The sequence below is a fragment of the Pseudochaenichthys georgianus genome, chromosome 13, assembly GCF_902827115.2.
Source record: "Pseudochaenichthys georgianus chromosome 13, fPseGeo1.2, whole genome shotgun sequence".
NCBI lineage: Eukaryota > Metazoa > Chordata > Actinopteri > Perciformes > Channichthyidae > Pseudochaenichthys > Pseudochaenichthys georgianus.
Genome location: NC_047515.1, coordinates 448,612 through 472,416, shown reverse-complemented (window position 1 = coordinate 472,416; position 23,805 = coordinate 448,612). Strand labels below are relative to the sequence as shown.

The 23,805-nt window shown below is 45.1% G+C and overlaps 1 protein-coding gene across 3 annotated transcripts in view; it reads right to left on the bottom strand.

The window, feature by feature from the left end:
• Positions 1-3,808: 3,808 nt before the first annotated feature.
• Positions 3,809-23,805, bottom strand: part of LOC117457758 (leucine-rich repeat and fibronectin type III domain-containing protein 1-like protein) — a 252,851-nt gene continuing 232,854 nt past the window's right edge. For all 3 annotated transcript variants that reach the window (XM_071205284.1, XM_034097986.2, XM_034097985.2), the window contains exon 11: positions 3,809-4,958. The gene's annotated coding sequence lies outside the window, so the exon portion shown is untranslated. The remainder of the gene's footprint in view (positions 4,959-23,805) is intronic.

The window sequence follows — 23,805 nt, the reverse complement described above, 5'->3', positions numbered from 1 at the left end:
TATTAAAATAAACTGTTCCTTCATTTAATATTCAGCAATAATAATATCTCGACGTCTATAGTTGTAGTGTTAAAATCAGTAGGTTTTGGTGTGCAACACTGCGTGTCATTTCACTTCTATATTCACCACTGTAGGAAAAGGAATATTAGCCACATGCTAAATGCTAACCGGAGATTACATTACATTACATTGCATTTAGCTGACGCTTTTATCCAAAGCGACTTACAATAAGTGCGTTGGACCAACAAAATACAAACTTGAAGAAAACAGAATCATATAAGTACATCAGGTTTCATAGAGCAAAAACATTTCAAGTGCTACTCAACTGGCTTTAGAAAAGCCAGCCCTTTATTAGTATATAAGTGCTTTGTTAATAGTTCTATCGCTCGAAGTGGAGTCGAAAGAGATTCGTTTTCAGTCTGTGCCGGAAGGTGTGTAAGCTTTCTGCTGTCCTGATGTCAATGGGAGCTCATTCCACCATTTTGGAGCCAGGATAGCAAACCCACGTGTTTTTGCTGATGGGAACTTGGGTCCCCTTCGCAGTGCGGGTGCAGCGAGCCGTTTGGTTGATGCAGAGCGGAGTGCACGTGCTGGGGTGTACGGGTTAACCATGTCCTGGATGTAGGAAGGGCCAGATCCATTTGCAGCATGGTACGCAAGTACCATTGTCTTGAAGTGGATTCTAGCAGTTATCGGAAGCCAGTGGAGGGAGCGGAGGAGCGGCGTGGTGTGGGAGAATTTAGGAAGGTTGAAGACCAGACGAGCCGCTGCATTCTGGATGAGCTGCAGAGGTCGGATAGCACATGCAGGTAGACCAGCCAGGAGGGAGTTGCAGTAGTCTAGGCGTGAGATGACGAGATCCTAGACTAGAACCTGCATCGCTTTCTGGGTCAGCTGGGGACGCATCCTCCTGATGTTGAAGGATTTTCAGAATAAAAGCTTGACATCAGAGATTGTCTTTCTAACAGCGGCCAATCGATCGGAGCATCCCTAATTATTACCGGACATTTTGAACGGCAGCTTTTGAATTTACCGGTTTTATACATTTTACCAGCTAAAAACCAGTAATTACCAGCTAACGGAAACCCTGGTATGTATATTGGAAACATCTCAAAAATAAAGTGGGCACTTACACACTCACATAAGTGCCATCAAGTTAACATATTTACACATACCCACTGAAGAGAACCTGAAATCGGACCCCTCAGTGTTCGTGAAAAGTGGTATTACCAGTCCGGTCCTGGTCCAGTGCAGGTTGTTTCAAAGAATAAAATGTCCTCGTCTCAGCTTGACAAACTCCCTATCAGACTGTACTGACTCTGCCGCATCAATCGAATCGAACGCCTATGTCGCCGCGCTGCAGGTAGTGGTGTCTTTAGCACGTTGAAGGCCATCCATTTCTTATGCTGTGTGGGAGATAGGTCGGGAAACAACATTATTTTGGAGTTGCCGTACGTAAGCAAGCTCTTTTCTTCCGCGCAGCCTCCAGTATGCGGACGGTATCCCTGTAGCGGACAATTCTCATTATTTGACCTTAAGGGCTTTAGTGTATAAGAGGCCCTAAAGTAACTGCTCCATTATCTGTATCAAATGCACACAATACAAATAAATTGATGTAGGCTACATCTTAATTTATTAATGTATACACAATTTTTTTTTTACAAATATCCAACCTTCAAATTGCTATTTTAAATCAATATTGCTCTGCACACTTGCTAAAGATTATTTGTGTGGAAATCTCAGTTAATGTGTAGGGCTGCGTGAGTTTGGTCCAAAGTATGTGAGTACATCTCACTGTAAACTATTTAATTATGACCAAAGCCAGCATTTAGCATGGTTTAGGGAACGGGCTCTGTGTTACAGGACGGGTCGGGTGAATCTGCGGCTCCGCTACAGACTCTCTGCACGGAGGAGCAGAGAGTCAGGGCGGTGCTGCAGCTCCTGATCGGAGCAGAGACACACGTTCACTAACCCGAAAAACTATATCCAGTCACAGAGATCTGCTATTTTAAAGTAAAGTCAACACATATCGACAATAAATATAGTCTATGTTAAGAACGAGAAACGTTTTAACATATGTATAGTTTTTTGTAAACATATGATAAATGTGCGAGGGTGATGACGTCAGAGCATCGTCCTATGTGCCGGGGCTGAGCCCTGGACAGCCCTGGCCCAATTTAACCAATCCTCTTCTGGATCATCTAAATGCTCTCTAGCAAACTTCAGACGGGCCTGGACATGTACTGGCTTAAGCAGGGGGACACGTCTGGCACTGCAGGATTTGAGTCCCTGGCGGCGTAGTGTGTTACTGATGGTAGCCTTTGTTACTTTGGTCCCAGCTCTCTGCAGGTCATTGACTAGGTCCCCCCGTGTGGTTCTGGGATTCTTGCTCACCATTCTTGTGATCATTTTGACCCCACGGCGTGGAGCCCCAGATCGAGGGAGATTATCGGTGGTCTTGTATGTCTTCCATTTTCTATTAATTGCTCCCACAGTTGATTTCTTCACACCAAGCTGCTTACCTATTGCAGATTCAGTCTTCCCAGCCTGGTGCAGGTCTACAATTTTGTTTCTGGTGTCCTTTGACAGCTCTTTGGTCTTGGCCATAGTGGAGTTTGGAGTGTGACTGTTTGAGGTTGTGGACAGGTGTCTTTTATACTGATAACGAGTTCAAACAGGTGCCATTAATACAGTTAACGAGTGGAGGACAGAGGAGGCTCTTAGAGGAGAAGTTACAGGTCTGTGAGAGCCAGACATCTTGTTTCTTTGTAGGTGACCAAATACTTATTTTACCGAGGAATTTACCAATTAATTCATTAAAAATCCTACAATGTGATTTCCTGGATTATTTCCCTCCATTCTGTCTCTCATAGTTGATGTGTACCTAGGATGAACATTACAGGCCTCTCTCATCTTTTAAGTGGGAGAACTTGCACAATTGGTGGCTGACTAAATACTTTTTTGCCCCACTGTATTTATTTGGTTAAGACGGGAAGAAAAAATGTTCTATATCATCTCAGTCATTTTTTCCATCTCCCTCAAAAACCAGAGCGGAGGCTGGGTGTCAAGGCTGCCTCTCGGACTAGCTTGCGGCGCTTTGATGTTAGCCATGCTAACGTTAGCCGATACATGTCCCCGCTGTTCATCAGCTTTCTTCTTCTCCTCTGACTTTTTAGGCGGCATTTGGTCGTTTTGTTTCTGTAAGCGTCTCAGTGTCTATCGGAAGTAAAAAAACTCAAAGGCAAAACATAAAAGGTTACGTGATAAACTTGAAGTATTACGAGAGCTCTAATGCATGCTACTGGAAGTCTGATAGAGACGTTTCTGATAGGGCCCCAGGGATCTGAGTAGGCACCATTTATTTTCACCCTGTACACTTTATTTCACATCATTAATCCAAATCTGCGAAGTAACTAAAGGTATTAAATAGTGGAGTAAAGGTACACTATTTATCTCTGACTTGAAGTGGAGTAGAAGTACAAAGTAGCAACACATTTAAATACTCAAGTAAAGTACAAGTACCTCAAAAGTATACTTATACTTATACATTACGTACTGCAGACAATCGTTTATGAGGTCCCAGATCCACATCACAGATTAGTACTCTCAAGGAGGAGTTAATAGTTTGCTTAAAACACAGGAGAAAAAGTGCCAAAATACAGTGTGTATTGCTGACTAACATTTGAACAATTTTAGAAATAAAGCATTAGATATATTTCTCACTATTTCATCAAAGAATCTGTCCATCTAAAAAAGTTGCAATACTGGATTGATTTGCTTCTATCAAAGTAGACTGTCCTAGCAACATGATTACCCCTTGAGTTTAAATAAACACATCAATCTTTTTCCAAGAAAAATACCTTTTTATTTAATTATAAATCCACATAAGAGTATTTATGAAAGCATACAATTCCCATTTCATATGTTGCTGTGTTTTTCCTCCTTATTATGGTAATTAGTTTCATTATATTGTAAGTAAATCATGGATATCAAATCATCAAATATTGTAAGATGTATGTCACATACAAACACAGACATTGTTATACGGCAAAGGAGAGCGGAAGGTAGAGGGGTGATGGGACAGCGGAAGTTCTGCTGGCCATCTTTTAGAACCACTTTCCATTTAATTACCATCTTTTTTATTATTAGGAACATTTATGGTTCAGTTTACCAGTGCTGTAAAGGTACAAGTGATTTCCAGTGTCTAAACACAAACATGTAATTCATCATTAAACGTCTGAGCTGTCGGAGAGAGAGACCATTAAAGTGCCACAGATTCACCATTTATTTTTTGACAGTTTGTTATTATTGAGTCCTTGATACAAGACATGTGCCTGTGTATTCAATCCAAGGAGCATCATGAATAATCTCTGCTAAAAGATGAGAGAAGAGTGTTGTTTGCACATCTGCATATTGTCCCAAAATCTTAATAATGCTTTCATCATACTCTAGCATTCCTTTAGCATTTGACTTTATGCTTGGGAAAGAGAGGAGAGTTGCCACAAAATGTTTAGAAGATCCTGGAAAAATTTCATAAAAGGGGTTTTCTGTAATCCAGTAATCCTTTCAGTGCATTTTCATAGGTGCATTTAGTGTCCATATAGACCTGACAAATGCAGGGGCTGAATGTAACATCCTTTTGGTCATTTAATTCCTTCTTCATAACAGATGAAGGGCCAGAACGTGTTCACTCTGATTTAAGGTTTCAAACTGCAAAGCATCTATTATTATGCAGATTTTATAGCCAAAAGCCTGACGTGTGTCCGTAAAGGTCCAGCAGTGTGTAGAGACTTTTGCATTTCAAGACGAAGGCAATTTACCCTCCTCTGGCTTTTCCCATCACATCCAATCGGTTTCTGGTACAAGGTGACATTAGAAGTTGGATGTGTGTCTCTTGCTCGAATACCTGATTATCGGGGCTTATTAGAAGGATGTGACCATGCAGTCCACTGGGGCACCTTAGGGAGACAAGAATGAGAGATAAAGAGGTCAAATTGAGTGATTGATTTTATTCATAACTGTAATAACAGTTGTATTTAGTCTTTAAAGACTCACTACTCCAAGTGAAATACCTGCATTTCAAATCTCTACTCAGCAAAAATGGAAGTTGATCAGAAAAATCTAAATTCAAGTACTCATAATGCAGGAATGGCTTTATCAGTATCATTGTATATTATAATTATAATGCCTGATACATTTCAGGGTTCAGCCCAACATTCTAAAACATATATTATTCCTTTAACCTGAAGTACTATTTTTGAATATAGATTATTGCAGTGTTATTATTAGAGTGTTGAAGATATCTGCACTAGAGTTTTCTGCCTTCTCTCAAATACATATCATAGTCATGCCAGATGGTATTAGGAAATACATTGGAAAAACTAATCCCAGCTCATTCTAAAAATCATGATCTGGTTAGGCTACTATATTTCATCCACTTTTTGATAGACGTTCCTTGTAGGAACTATTTTCTATCTTTTTGCGCTTTTAGCATTGCAAGTCGAGTGCCATCTAGGAAAGGCAGCCCTCTCTACATCAGATAACTCTCTCCACAGCTCACACCAGAGCAAACTAAATCAAAAATTGTAAAAAAGTAAAAGGATCTTTCTGATTTCAGGCAGTCCCTGTAACATGTAAGCATGGGGTGATTGAGAAGCATTTTGTTTAAACTACTGCACCTTGAATAGTGTTACATCATTATAAACTGATCATATGGTTTGTAACATTTTAATCTTTGTTAATCTCAGCTAGTGAAATAGCTTTTCATGCTAGCATTTTGTGGAACTTCTATTCTTCACATTCCATGATTATTAGATTGAAAAAATATCTGCAGGGATCTACTGTATAACGTTCTATTTCAGTATTGATATCTCGTGGAGCAGTCAAGAGTCATCTCTTGACTGCTCCACGAGATATCAGGTTTTAAAATCCACATTCTCCCTGTAATTGTATATGGAAACAACCCCACTTACACCTACAAACTCCTGTGTACTACTTGAACTTCAGTCTAAAGCTGTACCTTTTTCATTTCATGATGCCTTACTGTTTATTTAGTATACCTTCCTGTTGAACAGTCATGCTTGTCAATTAAGTCACCATTATGTTCGCAGGCTAATGTAACTCAGCAGCGGCTAGCTTGCATTGTTGACCCACAGACTGGAGAAATGTTGAAATATACGTAATTTAGAGAGAGATTGTTTGCCAAGCCTCATGTGAAGCCAGGTCAATCACAACAGTAGTATATTAGAACAGGGTTCCTACAGGTTTCACCAACTCAAATGTAAGACTTTTTTAAGACCACTTTGAATAGAATTTCAGACGTATTCCACAGCAAGAAAGTATGAACGAAAATTGCTATGAAAGAAGAAATACGTACATGAAATGTATTCATGTTCAACATAAGAACGATGACTGAACATAACAGCATAACAGTACACAGAACTCTAATAGCGTGTTAGACAAAAAGTATGTGTCCTTTCAGACCCCTCCCCTTTTGGGAGCGTAGGGCAGAATTAGGAGGGAATTCCGTCTCATAGCATTTGTGTACTGTTTTGAAATGCCGCTCCTAAATTACTCTTCTTCGGTAAAGCAACGCTCGCATTGCAGATGAGACAGATGGACTTTGAATTGGAATAGATACAAAAATAATCATCCTCCCACTCGGAGTGAAAATTATATATTTTGGGCTTTTTGCTTCTGCCATTGCGGTCTTGTGTGTGTGCGGACTGTCACTCCTGTTGACACGGACAACGTCAGCGAACTTGTTACGGTGTGTGAAGCAGGCAGGACCCAAATGCAGAATAAAGTGAACATTCCTTTATTTCAAGGCTAGGTGATAAACAAACACAAAACAGAACACTCACCGACGAACTAGTCATGACACAAGACGAACCAACAAAGACAGACAGAAAAACCAGAACTTAAATACACACAAGACTAATCATACAAACAAGACACAGGTGAGGAGGGAGAAGGAAACACAGGGGCCCTTTCTCATTTCATCAAATCCCCCTCCTCGACTCCTCGACTCCTCGGTCCTCCGGTAGTGACCCGGAAATGAATTTCAGCGCGCCATGTTGAAGGACATCTCATTTCTCTAAATGCACTTCGAGGACCGAGGATCGAGCGTCGAGGAGGCTCTCTGGAGGAGCTATAACCGAGGATACACTGATGGGTCCTCCACGGTCCTCCACGGCTGCTTCGTATCGAGGATAGGAGTCGAGGAGGGGAGTCGAGGAGGGGAGTTCGAGAAATGAGAAAGGGCCAGGGACACCAGGGCCCTTTCTCATTTCTCTAACTCCCCTCCTCGACTCCTATCCTCGAGACTTAGTCCCGCCCTCAGGAGATGCGAGCGGAGGAGCCGAGGAGGGGAACCGAGGAGAGAGGAGGGGAAGCAGCAGGCGTTTAGAGAAATGAGAACTCCTCTCCTCTGAGCGGTCATTTTAAAGAGACGTCCATTAATGATGACAGGAGGCACAGCAGCCCTCTGTCTGATGGACAGATGTGTTCATGATGACTTATATATTTACTTTGATTCATTCACAGTGCGGTATAATGAGACAATAACAGGCTACAGATGCGGACACACACATATATATGTATATATTTATATAAATATATACAATTTCAGAATAAAACAGAGAATTCATAATAACGTAACACTATCAGAGACTGGATATATCCCCCCCCCCTCCCCTCTCCTCTCTGGTCGCTACAATGAGGGAAATAAATTACGGGCCAAAAGTTTTATTTACAAGTATTACAAGTAAGCAGAGGACACCAAACCAACTGAGACCTGTCTGTCCGCTGCATCTACGCACACACTGTACCACACACACCTACACATAATCAGGCTACAGCTGTTGTGTATTTTATTATGTGAAGCACTGAATGTATCACTAGGCCACCAGGGTGGGTGGAGGGGGTCAGGAGGACGGGACTGAGCTGACCGCCCAGGGGCACAGCAGAGGACCAGGAAGGGATCTCGGGCGGACGGCCCGGGGGCAAAGCAGAGTTCAAAAAGGGGAATTCGGGCGGAGGGCCCGGGGGCAAGGCAGAGTTCAAAAAGGGGTTCTCGGGCGGACGGCCCGGGGGCAAGGCAGAGTTCGAGGAGGGGCGAAGACCACAGCTCTCAGGGTACCGGGCAGGAGCCGGTGTTGACCGGACAGTAACCAGAGCCGGTGGGACAGGTGTCGGCAAAATTCCCCACGGAAGAGGACAAGGAGTTGGCAGGACCCCCGGCGAGACATGTAATGTCGATGCCTCCAACGAAACGGGACATGGGGTTGGCAGGACCCCCGGTAGAAGAGTAGTTGGCGGGGCCTCCAACGGCACAGGACACAGGATTGGCAGGACCCCCGGCAGGAGAGCAGTCGGCGGGGCCTCCAACGGCACAGGACACAGGACCGGCAGGACCCCCGGCAGGAGAGTTGACGGCGGGACCTCCAACGAGACAGGACAAAGGGTTGGCAGGACCCCGGGCAGGAGAGTAGTCGGCGGGGCGTCCAACGAGACAGGACACAGGGTTGGCAGGACCCCCGGCAGGAGAGTAGTCGGCGGGGCCTCCAACGGCACAGGACATAGGATTGGCAGGAGAGTTGTCGGCGGGGCCTCCAACGGCACAGGACACAGGACTGGCAGGACCCCCGGCAGGAGAGTAGACGGCGGGACCTCCGACGAGACAGGACAAAGGGTTGGCAGGACAAAGGGTTGGCAGGACCCCCGGCAGGAGAGTTGACGGCGGGACTTCCAACGGGACAGGACATAGGGTTGGCAGGACCCCCGGCAGGAGAGTAGTCGGCGGGGCCTCCAACGAGACAGGACAAGGAGCCGGCAGGACCCGGCAGGACCCCCGGCAGAAGAGTAGACGGCGGGACCTCCAACGGGACAGGACAAAGGGTTGGCAGGACCCCCAGCGGAACCTCCAACAGTACTTGAGTAGGGACTTGAGTAGGAACTCGAGAGAGAGGGCTAGAGAGGTAACTCGAGAGGAGACTCGAGAGGAGAGGAGAGAAGATACTCGAGAGGGAACTTGAGAGGGGACTTGAGAAGTGTCTTGAACAGAGACTCGAGAGGGGACTCGAGAGGTAACTCGAGAGGAGATTCGAGAGATGAATTGAAAGGGAACTCGAGAGGGGACTCGAGAGGGAACTTGAGAGAAGACTTGAGAGTGGACTCGAGAGGGAACTGGAGGGGTGTCTTGAAAGGAGACTCGAGAGGGGACTCGAGAGGGGACTCGAGAGGAGACTCGAGAGGGAACTTGAGAGATGACTCGAGAGGGGACACGAGAGGGAACTCGAGAGAAGACTTGAGAGTGGACTCGAGAGGGAACTGGAGGGGTGTCTTGAAAGGAGACTCGAGAGGGGACTGGAGAGGAAACTTGAGAGGAAACTTGAGAGATGACTCGAGAGGGGACTCGAGAGGGAACTGGAGAGGGAACTAGAGAGGGAACACGACAGGGGACCTGAGAGGGGACTTGTGTCGGTCGGTACGCCGACAGCACACGGGGAGCTGGTGTCGGTTGGAGAGCCAACAGGAGATGAGGAGCTGGAGTCGGCCGGTACGCCGACAGGCCTCGGGGAGCTGGCGTTGGCCGGTACGCTAACAGGCCTCGGGGAGCTGGCATCGGCTGGAGAGCCAACAGGAGATGAGGTGCTGGAGTCGGCCGGTACGCCGACAGGACACGGGGAGCTGGCGTCGGCCGGAGAGCCAGTCCTGGAGCCGAAACTGGAGTTGGGACCATGGCTACTGGGGCCGGTACTGAAGCCGGAACCATGGCTGCTGGGGCCGGAGCCATGGCTGCTGGGGCCATGACTGGGGCTGGGACCATGGCTGTGTGGTCCGGTTCTGTAGCAGGGACCATGGCTGCATGGGCCGGTTCTGGAGCCGGAACCATGGCTGTGGGGACCGGTTCTGGAACCATTGCTGCTGGGCGCGGAGCGGAAGCCTGGACCCTGGCTGTGTAAGCCAGGTAATGGAGAATGGAAGCATGGCTGCGTGGGCCGGTACTGGTGCATGGATCCATGGCCTTGTAGGCCGGTTCTGGAGCCGGAACTGGGGCTGGAACCCTGGCCTTGCGTCTCTTAGGAGTCTTTTGGAGGCTTCATGGACCTCCAAACGCCAGACCAGACCCCAAGAAAGGGTCAGAACATGAAGACTGGCACTCAGGGCTACGTGAGAAAACCCTAAGCCACTCGGGCAACAAGCTCCAGAGCCAGGGCTTGCGAGCAACCTCCTGACGTGCCTCCTTCAACGCAGCCTCTGTCTAGATGAGGCGCCTTTCCACGTATAAAAAATGTACTCCAGAGAGTATCCAAGACATTCCGCCTGTAGCATCAAATGGGCTGAGTCTGCTGGGTAGTGATGTTACGTATTGCGCCGAGGCTTCGGAGCGTGTGTCGAGTAATCCCCGAAAGCTTTTTGTGAAGCATGTACCGAGGCTTGTATCGTTTTGGGCCAGTGACGTCATCGATGACAAACGAAGCCTCGCTGCCTGTCGATACCACGTGACTGCTTCAGGAAGCGATACAGATCGGTTGAACCGTTGAACCACAACACTCTTAATACCCATGGATGTATACTAAGAATCACATTATCCTTCCTGTCCCGGGCCCGGTGACACGATGGAATCAAGAGAGACCCTCACTTACATAGGTTGGAACATGTCAATAAGTAGCCTATAAATGGATGCAAGCATAAATAAATGTAGGAATAAAAACATAAACAAATAAATGAATAAATACAGGAATACATATGTGTCAATGTTTTCAGGAAGATTTAATGTGTGTGCTGTGGCTCAGCTGGAAAGCAGTTGACTCACGACGGCAGGGTCCCTGGTTCAATGACTGCCCAATACGTATTTGTTGTTGTTTATAAAAGCTACAGCTAAATGAGATAATGTAGTTAATAAATGTATTCTTTGATATGGTTTAGCCTTTCTCAGGCTACAACATGGTTAAATTTATGAATATTATTAAGGAATACAAATCCCTCTTTGCAATGTTTACCAGCCTCCTTAGGCTTTTCAATCACAATCATTCAACTGGAATAAATACAATATTGTTAACATGAAAATAGGATTTTATGTTCGTTGTTTAGAGTTATTCTAAGGCTTTACTCATTGGGAACTCGGTATGAGATAGAGCACACTGTTGAGATGTCCAATCTGCCTGTTTTACACACTTTGACCAGCAGGGGGGTTTGTGTTCAAATGAAGCCCATGATGAAGCCTCGTGAGATGAACCCTTTTGCGAACCAATTGGCTGGAAAGCTTCAAAGCTTCATAAGGCTTCATCTCGCCATCACTACTGCTGGGTCCATAATGGTCGGTTCGTAATGTGCGGTGTGTGAATCAGGCAGGACCCAAATGCAGAATAAAGTGAAAATTCCTTTATTTCAAGGCTAGGTGATAAACAAAGACAAAAGAGAACACTCACCGACAAACTAGTCATGACACAAGACGAACCAACAAAGACAGACAGAAAAACCAGAACTTAAATACAGACAAGACTAATCATACAAACAAGACACAGGTGAGGAGGGAGGAGGAAACACAGGGACACCAGGTGAACACATTCGGGTAAATTAGACACCAGGGAAACTAACGACGGGGAACCACAGACAGATTTAAACAAGACACAACGCAGACAGAAACAGGCAAGACAGGGGGTGAAGACCTTTCAAAATAAAACATGAAACAAAGGACAGAAAAAGACAAGACAAAATACAATACAGACAGATCGTGACAGAACTAGTGCCCACTGCCACCAGCCACGCCCCGACACATGGGGTCACGCCGGCCAATCACAAAGCTTTGATGCGTTCAAGTGCATTATTCTGGCACAGGAAGATTATGTTATAGGACATTAACGATAAAACTGAATACAGTTGTTCTATTTTTAGACACATCTCGCGATCGACTGGGAATCTCCCCGCGATCGACCGGCACCCTTGCTCTATAACAACATTAAAATGTGTGAAATATACTTAAATTTCAATAATAATGGTTTGATTATTAAATAATAACTTACAGTTCTAATTTGTGTTGCATTTTTGGATAAAACCCAAAGAACATTTAGGATATATATGTTGGGGAAATATTTTCCAAAGCCCATAACTTTGACCCAGTGTATCTGTTCATACTGTCCTGACTGAGCACACGCACCTGTAACCTTGACTGCTGTGCTCTCAGTGTTCTGTCTCCCTGTTCCTGCCTGTTGGCGTCAGCTGATAGAGGTGTTTTGATTCTATCTTGTTATGCACAATGTTGATTATTCTCTCTGAACTAGCTAAATACATGGGTCTGGGGTAGAGATCTTCAGAATCGACGTGGCTGTTACGAATGGGTGAAGCAGGTAGGACTCAAATGCAGAATAACGAAAAGCGAGCTTTATTAAATAAATTAAAGCTGTGGCAAAAACAAGGCAGAATCCAAAATATCCAACACCAACGAGCAGCACAAGGAACACAGACCGTGGAATGACATGGAGGGGAAACAATGAACCGACATGGAACACAGGGGAAGACTAGACTAAATACACAGAAGGGTAATCACAGAACAAGACACAGCTGGACAGGGGAGGAGAAACACAAGGACAACAGGTGAACACAATCGAGTAATCAGGGAGGGAAACAGACAGAAAGCAGACAGGCAGAAAACGGGGGTGAACACTTTACACAATAAGACAGGAAACCCAAAGACAAGAAAAACACCAACACAGACAAAACTACAAACGTGACATAACCTGAGAATCGTGACAGAACCCCCCCCTCAAGGGACGGATCCCAGACGTCCCAAAAAAAAGGTCCAGCAGGGTGGGTGGAGGGGGACCGGAGGGAGGACACATAACTAGGGCCAAGAAAGGGTGGGTGGAGGGGGTCTGGAGGACGGGTCTGGGCGGACGGCCCGGGGGAAAGGCAGAGACCAAGAAGGGGGTCTCGGGCGGAAGGCCCGGGAGCAAGACAGAGACCAAGGACGGGGTCTCGGGCGGAAAGCCCGGGGGCAAGGCAGAGACCAAGGAGGGGGTCTCGGGTGGACAGCCTGGGGGCAAGGCAAAGTTCAAAAAGGGGCGAAGGCCACAGCGGGCAAACTCAGGGGGCCGTGCATGAGGGCAAAAGCAGCGGCAGGAAGAGTCAGGGGGCCGGGCTCGAGGGAGAAGACCGCGGCTCTCAGGGGGCCGGGCTCGAGGGGGGCCGGGCTCGAGGGCGAAGACCAGACAGTTCCGGAGGCCGGGCAGGACCCGGTGTCGGCCGAACAGGAACCGGAGCCAGTGGGACAGGCTTCGGCAGGATCCCCCACGGAAGAGGACCAGTATTGGCAGGACCCCCGGTGAGACAGGTGATGGTGGGGCCTCCAACGGAACAGGACAAGGGGTTGGCAGGACCCCCGGCAGAAGAGTTGTCGGCGGGACCCCCAGAGGAACAGGACATAGGATTGACAGGACCCCCGGCAGGAGAGCAGTCGGCGGGACCTCCAACGGCACAGGACATAGGGTTGGCAGGACCCCCGGCAGAAGAGTAGTTGGCAGGACCCCCGGCAGGAGAGTAGTCGGCGGGACCTCCAACGGGACAAGACAAGGAGCTGGCAGGACCCCTGGCAGAAGAGCAGTCGGCGGGGCCTCCAACGGCACAGGACAAAGGGTTGGCAGGACCCCCGGCAGGAGAGCAGTCGGTGGGACCTCCAACGAGATGGGACAAGGAGCTGGCAGGACCCCCGGCAGGAGAGCAGACGGCGGGACCTCCAACGGGACGGGACAAAGGGTTGGCAGGACCCCCGGCAGGAGAGTAGTCGGCGGGGCCTCCAACGGCACAGGACATAGGATTGGCAGGACCCCCGGCAGGAGAGTAGACGGCGGGACCTCCAACGAGATGGGACAAGGAGCTGGCAGGACCCCCGGCAGGAGAGCAGACGGTGGGACCTCCAACGGGACGGGACAAAGAGTTGGCAGGACCCCCGGCAGGAGAGTAGTCGGCGGGGCCTCCAACGGCACAGGACATAGGATTGGCAGGACCCCCGGCAGGAGAGTAGACGGCGGGACCTCCAACGAGACAGGACAAGAAGCTGGCAGGACCCCCGGCAGGAGAGTAGATGGCGGGACCTCCAACGGGACAGACATACGATTGGTAGGACCTCCGGCAGAGGAGTAGTCGACGGGGCCTCCAACGGGACAGGACATGGAGTTGGCAGGACCCCCAGCGGAACCTCCAACGGACCAGGACATTGGGTAGGGACTTGAGACGTGACTCGAGAGGGGAACTAGAGACGGAACTCCAGAGGGGACTAGAGGAGAGACTAGAGAAGGAACAAGAGGAGGGACTAGAGGAGGGAACTCGAGAGGGGACTTGAGAGGGGAACTAGAGAGGGGACTCGAGGAGGGACTAGAGAGGGGACTCGAGGAGGGACTAAAGGAGGGACTAGAGGAGGGACCTCGAGAGGGGACTGGAGAAGTGACTAGAGGAGGGACTAGAGATGGGACTAGGGAATTGACTAGAGGCGGGACTTGAGTAGGAACTAGAGATGGAACTCGAGAGGTGACTGGAGAGGGGACTCGAGAGGGAACTGGAGATGGGACTAGAGAAGGGACTAGAGAAGGGACTAGAGAAGGGACTTGGGAAGGGACTAGAGAAGGGACTTGGGAAGGGACTAGAGAAGGGACTTTGGCAGCTGGGACCAGGACTGGGGCCGGAACCATGGCTGCTGGGACCGGCACTGGAGCCGGAGCCGCTGGAGTACGGGCTGGAATCCTGGCCTTGCATCTTCCAGAGACCTTTTGGAGGCTCCGTGGACCTCCAAACGCCAGACGGGTTCCTGAGAAAAGGTCTGAGGTTGGAACTGGAGCCGCTGGAACCGGAACAGAGGCCTGGACCATGGCTGTGTGGGCCAGGTAATTGAGCAAGGAAACATAGCTCTGCGGGCCAGTACTGGTGCATGGATCCATGGCTGTGGAAACCGGAACTGAAGCCGGGATCATGGCTGTTGGAGCACGGGCTGGAATCCTGGCCCAGCGTCTCCTAGAGGCTTTTTGGAGACTCTGTGGACCTTCAACAGGACAGTAGTTGGATTCCAGGAAAGGGTTAGAAGCTTGTGCCAATTCCTCAGGGCTACTTGAAAAGGTTTGTAGCCACTCCGGCAACAAGCTCCTGAGCCAGGGCTTGCGAACAACCTCCCGGTGTGCCTCCTTCAAAGCAGCCTCTTTACCCTGTCTAGATGAGGCGTTCTTCCAGGTGTAAAAAATGTACTCCAGAGAATACCCAAGACATTCCGCCTGTGGGGCCAAAACATCGAAATCTGCCGAGTCCAAATTTGGTCGGTTCATTCTGTTACGAATGGGTGAAGCAGGTAGGACTCAAATGCAGAATAACGAAAAGCGAGCTTTATTAAATAAATTAAAGCTGTGGCAAAAACAAGGCAGAATCCAAAATATCCAACACCAACGAGCAGCACAAGGAACACAGACCGTGGAATGACATGGAGGGGAAACAATGAACCGACATGGAACACAGGGGAAGACTAGACTAAATACACAGAAGGGTAATCACAGAACAAGACACAGCTGGACAGGGGAGGAGAAACACAAGGACAACAGGTGAACACAATCGAGTAATCAGGGAGGGACACAGACAGAAAGCAGACAGGCAGGAAACGGGGGTGAACACTTTACACAATAAGACAGGAAACCCAAAGACAAGAAAAACACCAACACAGACAAAACTACAAACGTGACATAACCTGAGAATCGTGACAGTGGCAACTCTACCGTGAAGTCAGAACCTCTGGCTCTTGGACTTGTGATGTGAATTCTCCGGCCGAAGTTCTTAAATAAACCATCAGTGTTTGACATCAAAGCTCCAGCTCTCCCCGTGTCTCCTTCCTGAGTCGGTGACTCCCACTGCATTGCTACACAGAAGTTTCTCCCTCAATATATAAATACTGATCTTTTAGTGATTTTTGTCAAATCAAATACAAAAGTTAATCTGAAACAAACTCAAATACCATAATGAAATTAATCCACAAATTATGATTGTTATTATAACTAAAATGTTATACCTGGAAACACAAATACACAACCGAAAATAATACATTTAATATGCTCGTCTCTTGTCCTGGGTGGCAGATTTTGTCACTTCCGCCGCCTAAAACCCAGGAGGGGATCTAGCCGCTGCTGCACTAGCTAACGCTACATTAGCAAAAGGTGCAGCGGGCTTCAAACACGTTCCCCTCAACTGGTTTCAAGCAAACACTAAATGTGATGTTTTCCAACCAAATATGGTTGAACTTACACTTCCCCATATTTGTTTGTAAACAGATTAGAAGATACCTTGAGTTTCTGACTGCCGCTAGCTTGGTTGCTAGGTTACTAGCTGGGTGTTCTCCGATAAGGGGCCGGAGGAAACAAAGTTAGTGATTAATTCAATACAAATTGTTAGGGGGAACTGAAAGGCTATAACCGTACTGGTTACTTTGCAGCCCGGACATTTTCCCCACAACACATTTAGACGCGATTGCAACACATTTTTAAGAACTTCTAAATCATATTTAAGACCTGTCTTATTTTTTTGGTAATATTTAAGACCTTTTTAAGGCCTTAAATACAGATTATCAAATGTAAGACTTTTTAAGACCCCGCGGGAACCCTGTTAGAAGGTTTTAATTTGAGAAACAGTTGTTTCCACTTTGCTTTGTTTATATAAAGAGGGTCAGAGCGGGTGACATCAGCAGAATTAATTAACTGATCAAGAATGTCACAAGGACAGATACAGGAAAACATTCCTGCGATAAACAGCTCCCCCCTGGCTGCAGAGAGCTCACAGCTCCATAGTTTGTTCAGTTTCTCCCTCCTCACAACCATGAACAATTTGCACATACTGTACATTTTGTACTTATACCACCTCATTATATAAAAAACTACTCTGTACAATTTGTTGTATGTATACAGTAAACTGTGCTTATATGTTTCTGTCCTTGTAGTAGATTAGTCTATGAAAGAGTATTATAATATATTCTGTAAATGTTTATATTGTGTATTAGATACTCTACTGAATATATAACTTTCCTACTGTGAATATGTATAAGATCGAAAGATACTTGCAGGTATTAAATTATTCAAATATATTTAAATTAGCTTTTAATGTTTATTTTATTATATTTGTCTATCGGTCTATCCTTCTATCTCTCTATTTATCTATCAATGAATCTTGCTACATCGTTAACATCTTGTCTGCATGATGTTACCTTTTGTAAATAAACTTTAACTTGGTTTGCACTCTATCATCGCCTCGTCATTGATTTTTACACTGAACAATCCAGCCGGTCAACCTCACAGGTCTCTAAGATATATTTCAGAATACATTCCATAAAAATCTTTAGCATATGTGTTGTATTTAGCATATTGTTGTTTCTTGTTCAGAAACAAAACTTGACTCTATCACCTTCTCTTGGCTGTGTTCAGTCTAGCCTGTGACATGACACTTTGGCCAATAATACGTAGGTACTTCCAAAAGAGTGAGAGGAAGCCTTGGCCACCACCGGTCGTTTCAGAAAGAGGGAGTCCTACCGGCTGTTCTACAAATGCAGAAGCATTTCTGAGATGCATGGGAAGTTGTTATAACAGCTTAGGCAAACATTTACTTAAATTACAATATTTCGAAATTATTATGACCAACGCTGCCAAAAAGGTTTGTTGTAAAATCTTTACAGATTATCAAGAGAAACAAAAATGCTTGGATGTGTCAGATCATACAGGACATGTGATCACAGGCACACAGGACTTATTCTGCCTAAAAGTTAAACCGTGAAAAGAGCTTCTCCCCCTGACAGCATCACACTTATTGAACTACACAGAATTCACAGAAATAAAAAAAGAAAAGCTCATAAATTGGGTTCTAAAGCTTTAACAGATTCCTCATGATTGGGTATTTATCACAGTTTGTAATTAGTAGTGAAATATTCCAAGATAAAGAGATAATCTAAGTAAAACAGACCACTATGCATCCATGAAAATGAAGATATGAAAGGATAAGGAAGGCATCAAGACAAATCTAGTAATTAAAACCAACAAATGACTACCGAGAGTGGGGGACACCCACACCAGTTCAGCAATGTTATGTACTGTAATGCTATTATCATATCACACAGCATAATAAATCAAGGTAGACAGAATGTGCTTATCAAGAAGTGAAGATTTTAACAAACATTTTGTATTTACTGATGATCAAAAAATGTGTGTAAGACATACACAAACACGAATTTTGATTTTGTTTTTTTGGTAGATTTTTTTGCATCATTAATTTGAAAATAATGTTTTGAAACCATTTAATTCTATTTAGCTTTTGCTTTTATCCAAAGCCACTTAAAAAGACCTCTACACTGTTGGCCATGGCTACGGGGACATTGTGGGTTCAGTGTCTTGCCTAAGGACACTTGTTAGGGTGGTTAGGCAAGGGTTAGGGACTGGGATCTACTGACTCTGATGGTTGACAATTATTTCTCCCCAGGGCCACGGTTCGCCACACAGTAGCATACAAATAATGAAGGTTAAGAATAGGACAACTGACAATACACGCTGCAACTTAATTCACTTTCAAATTGCAGTTAAAAATGAAACAGTGATGAATGTGCAAATAGGAAGTTGTGAATTTGCTTAAGTTCTTATTCACACCTGTGACTGAGAATAAAACCCTTGAACATGCAGTAGTTATCATTAAATGATATATGTGTCTGTTAAACAGTCAATATGTTTACTCTATGGATTTGTATGATTGTCCTCTTGCCTATAAAAAAAGTTGTAACCAATGCTTATTAAATAGAATTTATTTTTACAAGCAGTGTGTGTGCCAGGTTACTGACTGTTCATTAAAGCATTTATTTAACCTGTTAAGCCCTGGGCCTGTTTTTCAGGTCTCCGGCTCGAAAATGACATTCCCAGAACAAATGACCATATCTTCCCTTCTAAAAGGGTTAAATTAATAATCTTTTTTCTCAAAGTAATGATAAACCTGTGAGTTGGATGTCAGAATCAATATAGATGTTTTTTTTATTTTAAAGAAAATTCAGATTGATCAGTAAACTGTAAATTATAGTGTCCGTCCAAAAAATATTTGTTTACTTATAGTGAAAACTTCCCTTGGATGATGGGTTAGTAGACTAAAAGCTTTAGGAATCCAAAGTACAACATATAATAAGTACCCTGTATCAAGATTGATGCAAAACAAGTTAAATTTGACCTTTTTATAGAGATTCAGCAAAAGAAAACCACTCCTGGGGTCATTTGGGTGGATTTTCCATGTCTCCGGCCCCCCTTGATCGATTTTGACAAATGACATCTCTTTATAACCGCTAGAGCCAATGGAATCTAAGGGGAATTTCCCCAGACACACATGGTCAAAAAAAGGTAGGGGCTTTGAGCATGCAGGTTTGCATCAGAGTGAACCTATCTCTTGCTTTGATATCTGCAAACGGAAAAGCAGGTTTATTGCTTATGGATGATCAGAAATCATTTCAAAGGGACACAGACACATTGGATTAACCTATGGATTAACTTCAGCAGCGTTTTTATCGTTTTAATGCCATTGAAGACCACTTTTGACCAGACTACGACACAGGTAAGCCATATTAGTGTTTTTAGCTACCTAGTGCCACATGTTTTGATGTCTGTTTTTGTTTATAAAGTCGCAAGTTCTAATCATGGAGTGATAATGTATGTACCCATCGATTCTGTGTCTTCTCACAATGTGAATCGATGGGTTGGATGTGCAGAAAGGATAAATAATAAGGTTTTATGAGTGAGTTTCGGTGCAGTAATCTGTTAGCATTTTTCGTTCGTTGCTAATTCAGAGGCTCAGCGTTAGCATTGTAAATGATCAGTTAGATGAGTTCCTTCCCATTACATGGATATAAAACATTCATAGTTTATTAAATGTTAAGATGCCCTCAGACACTGTTTCCTGCAAGATGTTGCGGGAGGGCCCCGGTACCGGGGTCTCTCGGGCAGGTTAAGGTCAGCATCTATAGAATTTAGAGCTAAGATAAATGAAGATTGTGTTGTTTTGGATTTAAGTTAGTTTTTCAAGCAGTGTGGTTTTTATCTGCACATGTTTGTGTGGTCCCATTGTTCCCCTGCCCTATCCCCAGTCACCTGAGGTTAATGCTATACTGCTAAGCTAGTTAGCTAGCCGGTTATCATTACTAGGTGGTGAAATAGTTTGAGTAAAGATACATACAACCGGTAACCAGTGGCGACTGGTCATTAGGGGCAGGTGTCAGCAGAAAGTATTAAAAATAATGATTACAAAAAAAAATATATATATATATATATAAAATATATTTTAAGATCAAGTTTAATCATCTGATTCGTCTATACATTGCTGTTTTAGTCTGTGTTCTTCTAATTAGTGTCTACAGTGTGTGCCTATTGAGCTGTTTAGAGCCATGTGGGACAAAACCCGATCATGCCCCTCCCTCTCACTGTCTAAGTCAATGGTGACTGTAAAAACTACACTCCATTTAATGTGTGTGGCAAAAAAATAATGACCATAGGGGCATTGAGCTGCCATCCCCACCATACGTCATCTCACATAATTCAGAGCTGATTGGCTGTAAGTACGTGTGCCGCGAAAAGTGCAGTGTGTGAAGAGCAGGTGAAGAGGAGGAGAGAGACGCGTCCTAAAACCAGGAAGTAAGCTGCGCATGGCTTCCCTCGACAAAAAAGCGATGAGATTTCTCCATATGATTTTAGAAAATAGCTCCAAATAAGATCTGTGGGAAACAAACCTGTTCAATATTTAAATGATAAAATTACATGTTTTGGGTATCCTTTTGTTGAACTGTCTGTTTAAAATTAATTGAAGCATCAGACAAAAAAAGCTTTTTAAAATAATATTTTATTTTGATTTAGGTCAAAATATAATATTTGTAAACCTGAAGAGTCAGTGCCAGTGCCTCACCAGCCATGAACCTCACTGCAGAAACGTATAGACAGCTACGGTTGTTGTGCCCCACCACTTTTGTACATATAAAAACGCCACTGCCGGTAACTACTGATTAAATACACAGGGAGGGTGTAGATGAACATTGAGAGTAGATTAAGTTGTTTTGTTGTTCATGCTTTTCAAAGAAAGTCATTAGAGAAACTGTTGAAGCAATGGCAAACGAGAGGATTGATTCCAGCAGATGATCAACCTGGACCAACGAAAGCCCATAGAAAAGCTATAAGTAAATATGAGAATGGAGAATACCTACAACAGCAAGAAGCATGGATCAACAGACCAACCAGACGACCCTCTTGGTATGGACCTGAACAAATCGCTATTGACAAAGCTAACAACATTACAATAACAGTTCTAAATCTGATACTCCATCTAAAATATGCCAGCCAAGGATTGACAAACAGCGTACATGTGGTAGCAGCAGATGATCAGAGATCTGCCAGTAAAGGAAGACACAGCAGGAATAACAGAAGAGGCTCCAGTTATCCAAACTCCAAAGCAGTATCCAAGCCTGACCGACGTGTCTCCTCCCGACATATCAGAGAACAACCAATTTCACCAAGATTCAATTCAAGCCCCTAATTTGAAAGTATTGGAGTATGAATGCTAACCAGTACATCTAACCAGCTGAAGGAGGAACTCAACACAATAATGGAAGAACTCAGCAGAAGAATGGAAGCAGAACTCATCAGAGGAATGGAAGAACTCAAAAGAAGAGAGGAAGAACTCATCAGAAGAATGGAAGAAAGACAAAGACAAGAACATGAAGAAAGAAAAAGATGGGAAAAAGAACAAGAAGAGAACAATTACCGAACTGGTTACTCAACAACAACACATTCTGCAGAAGAAAGATCTCAAGAAACTGGCACAGGGCCCATAGCTGGAAGACTCAGGGGCACCGTACATAGCGCCATGCCATTGATAGCGGCTGGAAAAGGAGGATTTCAATACCAATCATGTACTCACAGGGACATGGAAGCATTCGTGTCAAAGCTACCTCCACTCACCAAAGGAGGTCAGAAGTGGGTAACTGATCTGGAGAAATACACTGTCCAAGACCACCTGTGCTTGGGAGAAATGAGGGCACTGCTTGGACGGATAGAAGGACGACTAGAGGCAAGACACATAGATTCCCAGGCCCTATGTACGAACGATCCAGATGACACTTCATTCAACTATATCAGGTCGAGTTATTGGGCTGCTATTTGTCACATTTACCCAACAACACACAGTTTACATGCCCTCACCAGCCTGATGAAAGGCACAGAGGAAGACATGCATGCCTTCTTGAAGAGATGTGAAGGAGTGTGGGAGGACAGCACGGGAGAACGACATGATCTTTCTCCATCTGTTGAAATGTTGTGGAAGAACGCTGTCATTAATAAAGCCCTTCCCCCATCAGTGCAGGCAGGCCTGGAAGACGTGGTGGGATTAGACACTAAACCCATTGAAGAATGAAGACAACATCTCATTCACCACAATATGAAATACCAGGGAACAAAGATGGAAAATGATGAAGAAATGAAAACACTAAAACTAAGACTTTTGAAGATACAAGTAGCTGAGAAAGACAATGAAGCTACCGAAAACAAGACACACTCAACAGATGGGACAAATGTCAGCAGATCAAGTCAGATGGACACCTCCAACAGTTCAAACTCAGGAAGAACCAGATAATCAAATGCAGAACCAACAAAGCTGAAGCCATTATAGTTGGCACCCCACACCAGGTTTCAGCCATCCACCATCACCTTCTCCGGCCAGGACATTACCCTCTCCTCAATAGTCACCAACCTGGGTGTAAAAATGGACGCCCATCTGACTTTTGAGGCTCACATTAAACAGCTGTGCAAGAACTCCTTTTATCACCTCAGGAACATCGCCAAACTCCACCCCACACTCACTCTGTCTGACGCCGAAAAGCTAGTCCACGCCTTTGTCTCCTCCAGGCTGGACTACTGCAATGCACTCCTCATCGGGATCCCTTACAAAAGCATCCAGAAGCTTCAAAACATTTAGAACAGCGCTGCAAATATGATCACATCACCCCCATCCTTAAAACACTACACTGGCTCCCCGTGGAACTGAGGATCGAATTCAAGGTCTCCGTCCTCACCCACCAGTGTGTCCATGGAACTGCCCCCCCCTACCTCAAGAAACTCCTCACCCCCCTTACCTCCCTGCGGACCACCCGCTCCAGTAACTCCAACTTCCTCAAACCCCCCAGGACTAAGCCCCGTACTATGGGAGACCGGGTCTTCTCCTCAGCTGCCCCCAGTCTGTGGAATGCTCTCCCCGACCACATGAGAGCACCACAGACCGTGGAGGCTTTTAAGAAAAGGCCTCAAAACCCATCTATTGAATAGAGCCTTTCCCTAGACCTTTTATTTATTACCACCCTTTTATTTTATTTGTATTGTTTGTTTTTATTACTTTTTATTAATTCTACCGTGTTGTGTAATGTTTTTATACTGTTCAATTCCACAAAATTGGAAAACCGCACATCTGACCCGTTTCTAATCTACTTGATGATATTTTACTCCCACAGGAGGTGGCGGTTTGCAAAATGTGAAGCTCAAACTAAAATCTGAAGATTCTGTAGGACTGAAAGATGGAGAGAAACACTTCTTTTCACTGAAGTGTTTACTGTGGAAATAATAAGAATGGATGTAAAATTGTAAATAAAGTTCGCTATGTCCCTAACCAATATTTACCTGAACATTTTTTTCCCCTCCCCCTTACATGATTTTGTTACACATGAGTTAATGTGTAAAAAGGGGGGAGTGTGTATAATGTATAATGTCAACATGGCTGTCAAACTCA